We start from the raw sequence: 11,288 nt of genomic DNA, 5'->3' as shown, positions 1-11,288 counted from the left end.
ACTTCAACAGCTCAATCTTCAAAGCATTGCTACTTGTCAAGGAATATGTGTGCACTTCTATGTAAACAAGGCTGGCACAGGAAGAAACACGGTGAGATTAGACACAATACCATGGTTGGAATTGGATTTCTGGCTCCATTATTTCTGCAGTCTTATATAGATATGTGTATATATATATACAGTATGTAGACATATCTGTATATATTTGAGAGTATGTATACACACATAGATCTTGGGCATTTAGGAATAGAATTTTATCTTCTTTGGAGCAGTTTATCCAATGGAAATATTACTTCATACATATTTTTTTTATATTTCCCTTGCTTCTTGCCATGATCCATTCTATGGAATACAGTAAAAAGAAAAATCCAATAGACCTGGAACCAGCCTTTCAACTAAGAAAATACACTTGTATCTCCGAGGCTTTTTTCTGTGGTTTTGAATATAACGCTTAACCCTGTTTTACAAAAATATTCAGACCTGTAGAAAGAATAAAAAGATGTCCTTTTTCCTTTTCATATGTCTGGATGCTTTGTTCAGTAGGCAGTATTTATGCCTTTTTTATCCCAAATATTTTATGGTCAAAGGAGCTATTCTACTTTTTCCCTACTCTTAAAGAAGCATTGAAGTGCTATAGGAATAGATAAAAAGTAAAACACCAAGTAATTAACTGTACTTTATTTGAAAAACATTTTTAGGACCTGAAAATTGTGTTATATAGACTTCCTTAGTAAAGAAAAGATGCTCTGCATATTGCAGTTTCCTTGTCTGTTGTTATGAATTGTGATCTGATTGATTTCTCATGGTGATAGATAATAAATAAAAGAGATTTGGAGCTCAGAATTATAAAGCATGGTAAACTAATGAAACAATTATTTTTTCTTCTCTGGGCTTTGGGAAGACATTCCAGCAATAAGCATATGTGTATTGGATTTTTACGCTGGGATTTTTATGAGGCTTACCTACAGTTGCAAAATATCTGCAAGTCATCCTTTTATAAAAAACTATTTATTTATTTATGTGCTGTGAAGCTGAAGCTACAACTGTTTGGGTTTCTTTTTTGGTTTTTTTGGGGGGTTTTGGGGGGTTTTTTGGGTTTTTTTTTGTCTTTATTATTATTATTATTATTAACCTTTTTTGTGCTGAATTTGCCAAAAAGGCATTTTAAAACCTATACAGGATCCCTCCATTTAACCAAGGTTGTATAATATGCATATAGGTAAAAAAACTGTTAGCATGCAGTGAGTTGTTTGTTATTACTGAAGTACATTAATTATGCCCAGAATCTCTCATCAAAAGTTTGTTGATTTTATCATTTTCTGATTATAGGAAAAATGATGTTACTGTTGCTTTCCCAGGGTCTCAGTAGCTAAACTTGCAAATCTAACTTTTATTGTGTAAGCTTCCCCAGTGGTTTTGGTGGGCTTGTGTGTGCCTAACTTAAGCCATTTCCCAGACTGTATTTCTTCCTTCTGCTGCTGACAAATGTGCAAAGTGCAGACATTTGGAAAGGGTCTGGCGCATGATTTGGCTTGGAGGAAAACTTCTGTTTTCTGAAAGAAAACTTTTCAGAGGTGTTCCCTTCCTTAGAAGGTTGGAACTGAACTTCCATTTCTTCACAAAAAGCATGAAGCACGTTCACGTGGTTCTGTGAACCATGAGAACTCCCACACGTGTGCAGAGTGCAAGTTGACAGACTGTTCAGATATTTCTACTGACAAGTCTGGCAATTTTGTTGCTGTTAGATTAGATTTGTACTGGCTTCATGAGAAATCTTGTCTTTTCAAAATTAACCTGCTTCTGCACAAAGTTGAGTTTTAACAGATCAGCATTTTCTGATCAAAGCATAAAGAAAGAAAAGGAGAATAGTTCATCCCTAATCATTCTGCTAACAAGGTGGTGATGCAGAAGGTAGCAAAGTGCATCCAGACCACCATCGCACATATGCTTCAGTGAGTGGGAGTTAGTGAAGCATTCTGCATTTGGGAGGTATTTAAATAAGTGTGATAGGCAATAATTAGCATCTAGTTGCTTCATAGTATCTAGTTGGTACAATATTCTACATTTTTATCAAGGATATCTAACATTTAGGAGAGGTTTCTGTAAATGCAACAAACTTTGTGCATGTTCTGGTTCTTTTTCACATGGTGTTAAGTAGCACTACGAGGGACTTTTTCTTTCCAGTACATTTTAACAGAAAGTGTGAAGTTGCATCATTCTTTCCTTTTTAATAATGTGCAGTTGACAGATATATAGCTGCTTTGAATGTAATGTATTTGATGTAATGTGCATCTCATCTCATATGATGTGCAGTCACACACCCTGCCAACATACAGAGTATACTCATTATGTGACTCTCCTATATCTGACTGTTTCTCAAATTGCTCAGCATTTGCCAATTTAAGACTCATTTCAGAGGTCCCATAGTTTTGCCAAGCTTATACTGCTGGAGCTGACAGTTTCTGTATCTCTGGTTTGTCTTAAGTTGAATTATCTTAGGTTGTTTTTAGCCCTCAAAGTTCTACTGTTCTAAAGATGAGGTTAGGAAAAATGCATTCTTTGGAATTTATTTTAAAACTTTTGCTACCTTTTCTTTGGAAAGGCCTAGAGATTTTGCTTTGAAAGAAGAAGTCTGTGTAATGTGGAAGAAATGTGTGTAATGTGAGTTTTGCTTTGTTTTAAAAAGAGTTTTCTTTCTTCCTTCCTCTCTTTCTTCTTTTATATGCTTTTGAACAATATTTTATGCTTTGTTATGTTAAGCATTTTCTATCTCTATGGAACTTTCAAAAAGAAGAGGAAAATGTTCCCAGCAGTTTTGTGTCTGGATTACATCAGTAAGGTCTAAGCTTGTTTTTCAAGGTCAATCCAAACAGCAGTGAGAAGGAAGACAATGCAAATACAGGGAAGAGAAAAGCTAAATATTTGATGTAGAAAGACTCTCATGGAGTTTGCATATTACATAGATCCCAGCAGTGATGGGGAAAACAAATTAGACTTGGAGCTGGATGGCAGGAACAGGAGAGACCCTAGCTGGGATTTAATTGATTAATTTCTGATTCACAAGCTCTCTTATTCATAGCTCACAACACATAACTCATGCACCAATGAGCAAAACATAGCTGCTGGGGAGAGCTCTGGTTCTTCCTCCTCTGCTATGGCACAGGTGTCACAACTGTGAGGCACAAAAGCCTCAGCAATCCAGCTGCTGCTGCAGCCACTTTCAAAACTGTTTGGGTAAGCTGACACCTTCCAGCTTGGACATTTGGTCTACATCATCTCCAGGAGTCAGCAGGTTTTGCCAGACAAACAGCAAGCATATTTGATGGCTGCAAGGGACAGCACGCTGCAGGTGACAATGGCTGCAGGTGACAATGGCTGCATAAGGACCTTTAGTCCTTTCTGGCCACTGTGTCGAGCATACGTGTTGCCTTTGCTTTGGCTGAACAGCAGTGACCCCAGCATACATCAGGGAATAACATAGAGCATGAGCCATGTGTTAGCCAAAATTTGAGCAGGAAGTGAGTGAAAAGTCACACCATAGGGAGTGCAGTCAGCCACTGACGCAGGTTGTTCACAGATTTCCAGCACTTTTTTTGATAAATCCCTGAGCAACGTAGTCTGAATTCAGTGTTGATCCTTCTCTGAGCAGGATGAAGTACAGGCCTTCTAAATGATCCCTTTCCCCTGCCTGATTCTCTGATAAGAAAGCAGGAGATGTGAGAGGCAGAGAATGGACTGAAACTGGTGGGTCAGAAAAGCTCCTGCTGGGGAAGGAAGGGTGTTCATTTCCTGAGTGCTAATGAAACACAGGGTCCTCAGTGTGTGCTTCAACAGGATCAGCAAACATTTATGTGCTGAGCAAGGCAGGTTCAGTTAAGCACAGCAAGCTGCTAGTAGTCATCAGGTAGTGCATGACCTCAAACCTAAGAGTGTAAATTGAATCAAACCATGTAGCCAAGTAATAATCTTCATTCACTATCTTGCAAGTCTCCTTTGACTTTTTTTCCTGCCCCCCTCCCCAGTTCACTCAGTGGATAGAAGGAAGACGCTTCATCCTGTGGAAAATAAGATATCGATGGAAAGTGTTTTAAACCGAAGGCCAGAAATATATCTCAGAAATGTTGAAAGGAAGTAGCAAATGAGGCAGAACATGCAAGAAGATAAATTAGTGTCCTGTTTAAATCAGAATTGAATTCTCCTTCTGTCAGTGAGAGCTGGCTGAAAAGTCATGTTTACTTTCCACAGATGTAGCTTTTTTTTTCTTATTTTAAGGGTAGATTTGTTTCAGTTTTGACTTAAAGCCACTTCTACTAAAACTGGTTTTGGCCAATCTACAGGTCCTATATTTAGTCCTGATAAATGTCAATTATTTCAATGGCTGTGGGAAGTCCTGTATCACAACATGTACGTGAATTCTCCCAACTGTGCTTAGGGTACTTTGCTTCCCAAAGCCTCTGTGCCTAGGGAGGAGTCTTGATGAGCTCCTTTGAATCTAGAGACTTCCACTTTCAATTTCCCTGGGTCAGAAGCCAACAGCCCTTTTGGAAGTCTAAGTTCAGTTCCCCCCAGACATAATTTTCAGTTTCATAACAGTTTGTTCAGCCTGAAATATTTTAAGAAGAACATGCTGGGCTCTACAAACTGTGGTTTTGACAAAGTTCTGTTTTGTCAGAAAATTTCCAGCCTTTGCTGTAGAGTTCCTTAAACAAGATTTTTCACAGGTGGTCACTGAATGAATGTTCCTTATTCTCTGTCTGACTGCCTGATGCCCTTGTGGTCTCATTTGCAGAAGTGTTGAAACACACAGCTGCAACTGAAATTAGCAGGAGTGTGCTTTGAATACATGGAGGGCTGTATATTTTTGCTAGAATCCTCCTGTGGAAATACTACAGCAACAAATATTCTGAAAAAGCCCAGGGGAAATAAATTCTGATCTGGAGACAAACACAGTTAGAAGTGTGCAGTCAGCCAAGAGGCATGTTTTGGAAAAAGTGTTAGGAAAAGTTCTTAAATCGTTGCTTGGGTACTGGACATGCTGTGCATTGAACATGATGGGGATCTTAATGGGAAGAGCAATGTGAGAGTATATAAAGTAACTTCTGGTACAGGTAATAGAACTGAAACTACAAGGAAAGCTTTATCCCATCTTCACTATGAGCATTTGACTTTGCATTGGAAGATTTGGTGGAGGTTGGAGACAGAATATCCAGGGGTCTGTTTCTATTTACTCCTCTAAAAACGGAAGCTCAACTCCCCACCAACCTCATAGAAACTACTTCATGTAGCTGTTGGTGACAGCGCTACCTGTGCTTAGAAAGTGTTTGTCTGGACATTAAGGGAACTTGAAAACAGCCACTTCATAATTCCTGGCACCACTGGAGAGCAGACCTAGCATTTTTAAAGAGAGAAGAGTAAGGGGGAAAGTTTTGCCAGCGGACAGCAGATAAGCATGGTCTGGTGGCAAACTGCTGTCTCAGGATTTCTTACCTAGCTTTGTCTTCGGAACAGGAAAGTCACAAGGATGGCAGGGATTTGAAAAGCTAAATGAGACTGTTTTGCAATAGGCACTGTTAGTTTTTTTTCTTTCCTTCAAAGACTAGATTTTCCATCTCCCCATCAGCCCAAGAAGGGGATAATAAGAGCAAAAAAAGCGGATGGGGTGAAGTGCACGTCTGATGTGATGGTAAGTGGGAGAGGTAACAGAGATGTAGTTGTGTGGAAGGGGTGAGTGAAGATGAGAAAACAGCAAGAAAACTGTCATGCTTCTGCTGCTGCCTACACCTACATTCCCCCCGTGACTCCATTGCTCCATGCAACCCTTCCATCCTGTCAGAGTCTGGCATTTAATTGCAACTGATCATTTTTTTGAGAGTAAGTTCATGATGGTTTGTACTTACATCTCTATCCAAATATCAGTTGCAAATACCAGCCAAATTTACCAGTGCTCAACCTGCAAAATAATACTGATGATGTTCTGTTGGGCTGCTCCACTGGAAGTGAGTCAGGGCTGATGCAAACAAGCAGAGCAGGCTGATGAGAAATGAGGCTGACATTCTTTGTCTGTAAAAGGATGACAGTACACTTCCCTACCTCTAAGGCTGCCAGAAATACATCTTCCACCATCAGCGTATGCAATGAGCAGTGGAAACAGGAGAAGCATGTAGTCTGCTATTTTTTCCATCACTTATTTTATTTCCTTCTTTACTTGTTCTTTCCACAATCCCTTTGTCCAGCTTTATTTATCTCTGCACTCTCTTGCATTTGTCACTACTATACTTCGATCATGCCTAAAACAAAGTGGGGGGGGCGGGGGGGGGGGAGCAGATAACTTTAATGTCTCCATCGTTAGTTTTTGTTGGATAACCTCGCACAGTCGTCATCACCATCATCACCATCACCACTGGGAGAGAGCAGGAGTCCGGCGCAGCCGTGGGTGCGGCCGCTCTGTCCCGCCGGAGGGCAGCAGCGCACGCCCCGAGCCGCAGCTGCCGTCGCTGCCCATCCCTGCTCCTCTCCCTTTTCAACCCGGTGTAGTGTCACTTCTGACACTGCAAATGGGAAATGAGGAGAAAAAAAAAAAAAAAAAAAAAAAAAAAAATCTTCTGGAGCACCAGTGCCAGTGAAGTAAGCTTTTCTGCCAGATTCTATGATTAATTATGAGTTAGTTCTATGAATAGTCATAGAATATCTTGAGTTCAAAGGGACTTAGAAGGATCATCAAAATCCAGCTCCTGATCCTGCTCAGGACAGCCCTAAGGATCACACCAACACACACAAACATTTTAAGAATTTTGGTCACTATTCTAATTGGATTAGGCCCACCTTGTTATTAATTCTCTCTTCCATCTATTCACATACCTGAGTCTACACACTCTCAATGTATATGTAAGATCAGTCTGGTACGAGACATTATAATTTATTCATCCACAATTTCCCACCATGAATGGATCCTTCTCCAACCTCTGAACAGCCAAAAGTTTTGTTTTTTCTTACTAAGCAGGTTGAAAAACAAGGGTAGAAAGAAGAATATTTTTTCCAGTAATTTAGAAGCAAATGCTTTGAGAAATTTTCTATAAATCCATGTCCTCACTTTGATTTAATTTCATAGAGGCAAGAAGAAAAAGAAGTCCTTGTATTGCTATAAGTATCTTACCTCTTTGAAGGCATTACTTGAGTGCCTGTAGCTATCTTCGCATTTTCATTAGTTTCTAATACACCTTTCATTTTAGCTGAAAACTTCTTTTCTGTTAAACCGGGAATAATGCAAACCTCATCCCTTTGATCCTGCTCTCTAATTCACAACTTTAGAGCTTATATATTGTTTTAGTCTGCTCAAATACCTGCTTCTTTGGAGATGGTAATTGCTTATATACATTCATTTAGTTCTCTTTACAAAGGAGTTGTACTAAAACTGATCCCTTGGGGTGCACAAACTTCTGGTCTGTGCAGAGGAGCCAGGCAGAATGGCAACATTACACACCATTGTGGCTGAACAGTACCTTATTGCTCAATTTTGTTACCCTAATGGTTATGAATATAGGAGATCAGATTGACTTTCTTTAGGCACTCAGGAAAAGGTACTTCTGACTTAATGAAGACATCAGCATCTGCCATGAGGAGGCCTCCATGTTTTGAGGTAACTATCTGGTACCTGACCTTAGCCCATGGGGAGAAACAGGCACTTTTGTGTCACTTTGACTTTTACTTATGTAAATGATTCATGGCTGAGGTGAATCATACTGAAAATTGCCTTTTTTTTTCCTCTGTGACTAAAAGACACCCAAGTTAACACCTTACACAATGTAGCTATCCAAATTTAGAATAAGCAGATAATGGCATATGAAAACAAAGGAAAGAGGATAGTCTTCAGGGCATGATTTGTAACTTGGCATTTAAGGGGATAAACAGATCAAGAGCACCCTGGCTGAAAAGGACTTGGAAGTGGTGGTGGGTGAGAGGCTGGACTTGACCCATCATTAGGGGATGGAACCAATTCACATATGGGGCCCTCATTTCCCCTCAGAAGGGAGTCAGTGCTTATCTCAAGCTGAAACCTCTTTGATATTCACACACTAGTCACCCCTACTGATGAAAGCCCAGAGCATGACACAGTTTCATTCCAAAACCTGGCCCACAAGAGAAGGAAGTGGTGTCCTGACCTGATTTCAGATAATAGCCTGGTGGTTAGTGCACTTGTTGAAGAAGTAGGGCACTGTCCTGAGCCTGGGAGGGGAATCAAATGTGTGCCTCAGGTCTCCTCTCTCATCACTTCTGCTCTGCAGAGCAAGCCTAAGACAGTCCCTCTCAGCTGAAGGAAAGATTTAGCTGTGCATGTGAGGGCAGAGGTTGCAGTGGTGAAACTTGGCCTTATCTGAATTCCAAAAGCAGTGATACAGATAAGTGGCAAAATCCTGTCTGACAGTTCCCAAATTCAGGATAATAGTGATGAGAAAGCTGAATGCTTACTGCTGACTGCTGTGAACCTCAGTCTACTGTGCCTACCTGTGTCTGTCCTAGCTCTTTGCTGTGGTGATTCTGAACCTCTCTCAGTTGCAGATAGTGAGAGGTTAGATACTTTTGGTATGAGTTGCTTTATTTTTAAATGCTATAATAAAAACCTTTCCTACAATTTATTCATTCAACCAAAGTTTTTTTTAAAAAAAAGTTTATTTCAAGGAAATTCACAGATCTCTCAGTCTCTAAATGCTTGTACTGGTACAGCTACCAGTGGCTAAACAGAGGAAATTAAGAGAGTTTACACTATGTAGATGAGAAACAACTCATATCTGATAGCAGAGAAATATTTTTTTCTCATTGGGAGTCATGATTTCTTAAGTAGGCTGCATTTGTGATGGGCTTTGTTTCTTCCAAAACTGATCTCTTTGTCTTTGGACAGTAAAACATCAGAGGAAGAATGTTTCCCAGTAAAATCTCTCTCACATAAATTCCAGAAATCCTTTTCACTGTAACTATTTTCATTATTTTGTTTATATTGAAACATATACATTCTCACTCAGACAGAGAATCACATGATTGTTTAGGCTGGAAAAGACCTCTAAGATCATCTGAGTCTATTAACCCAGCCTGCCAAGTCCACCGCTAAACCATGTCCCCAAGTGCCACATCTAAATGTCTTTTAAATACCTCCGGGGTGGTTACCCAACCATTTCCCTGGGCAGCCTGCTCCAGTGCTTGACAACTCTTGCAAAGAAGAAATTTTCCCCAATATTTAATTTAAACCTCCCCTGGCACAACTTGAAGCATTTTCAACATCTTCTCTTTATTATTTCTCTTGATACCTGGGAAAAGACCAAATCCTCTTGCCTTGCTACAGCCTCCTGTCAGGTAGTTGTAAAGAGCAATGAGGTCTTCCCTGAGCCTCCTTTTCTTCAGACTAAACACCATGAGCTCCTTAGCTGCTCCTCATCAGACTTTGCTCCAGACCCACCACCAGCATTGTTGCCCTCCTCTGGTCATGGTCCAACAGCTCAATCTCTTTCTTGTCATGAGGGGCTCCAAACTGAACACAGGACTCGAGGTGAATTCTCCTCAGTGCTGCAGAAAAAAACAGTGAGGTTTCTCAAAGTACTCACATGGGACTTTCTGGGACTCCCGTCATCTCATGTATACTAACATGTATGTGTCACTGCCTTTTCATGCCTTGAAGCTGGATGCCTTGAGAAATACACACCAAGAATGCAATACAGAGTATGTCTTCCTCCAAATGTTAACTTTCTAGTCTTCTGGCATTTTAGGTTATGCTTTTTTTTTCATTACAGTTGAAAATATAACTAAACACTTCACTTTTAACAGCTTCAATCCCAAGAGAATAAGAAGTATCCAGGTTCTAGAAATTAAAGTCATCTCCATTGTTCAAATAGTAGGATTGTTTAATTCATATCAGGTGGTTTTCCTTAAATTTCAAAAATAAAAACTCACCTTTCATGTTGTAATAAATGTTGTAATAAAAATGTTGTAATAAAAATAGTTTTCATAATTTTTGTATGGTATTCATTGTTTGATTTCATTGTATTTGTATTCATTTGTTTGATCTCTTACTAGAATGACTAACAGTATGGTTTGGTATCACTTTAACCAATTCCAATCTAGCTTGAATATAGAGCCATACAAATTCTCTCCGTACAGGCATTAATGATAGCCTGGAACCTTCAAAGGATGTTTCATCTAATCCTAGAATAGCATTATAGGACAGTTGGGCTGCCCTCAATGTGACTGTCTTTCACCATTGATCACAGAGTCTGGAGGGCAGCCTTAGATGTGAACAGTTAATTTTTTGTGGTGAAACCCAGGTGATATGAGCCCATTCTGTGGTGTAGGAGGAAACAGCACTGGATTATGTCTCCTACTGGAAACCATGTGGACAATTAACTGCAATACAGCCTTCTAAGTATATTAGTTGCATTCCTCATCAGCTATGAGATAAGTCGACCCTTGGACAGGAATTGGTGTATCAGGATTACTGCTTTACCCCAGACCAGGAGAGAACTTTTGAAGCACCTCTCCCACTCACCCCCACCTCCTGCAGTTTGGCTCACGTGTCAGAGCAGTCCCGGAATACACGAGCCAGGCTCTTCTCAGCGTTGGAAACCCATATTTCATGCCCCAGGATGACAGGTAAAGCTCTGCAATTTCTCCTGGGCATCCAGGCCTTGAAGACCTAGTGTAAATGAGAGTTTCAAGAAATAGCATCACATCATCATTGTGCAATGACTTTTAGAAAGGTGAGTACGGATCCACTGTGCTCTGAAACAAATAGAAGGTAGTAGTCGCTAGAGGGAGCCCCTAAATCATCATATCCTACACAAAAGCCCACCTCAGCTGTGAGATGTTGAAGCACTTTAATAGTGTCACAGCGTTACTGCCTCAGTAAAGAAAACGAGGAAAAAAATAGGACTATGCAAGGCTTCTGCGAAATTCAACATTCATTCTACCTTCTGAAAAAATACGGGCTTTTTAAAGATTTCCCCACAGAAAAACAGCTATTGCAAATTCAGTGCATTGGTTGGGAACAGAATTAGCTTTTCCTAGACCTTTTAAAAATTTCATCTTCAAGTAGCACCTGTGAGAGGGCATTCACCTTTCCCTCCTTCAAAGATCAAACGCCAAAATGGGCACAAGTTGTCACTCTGAAAATCTTTAGACCACAAGCACAGCCCTCCTTCCTTTAACTTCATAACACCATGGGTGTGGCCAGTGGCAATTCCCAGCAGACAGACTTGAACAAGTGCTACTTAGAGCAGCAACCCGGTCTGGCTCTCTCTGTGCTT

Source organism: Passer domesticus, chromosome 2, assembly GCF_036417665.1.
Source record: "Passer domesticus isolate bPasDom1 chromosome 2, bPasDom1.hap1, whole genome shotgun sequence".
NCBI classification, from domain to species: Eukaryota; Metazoa; Chordata; class Aves; order Passeriformes; family Passeridae; genus Passer; species Passer domesticus.
This window is presented reverse-complemented; position numbering follows the sequence as displayed.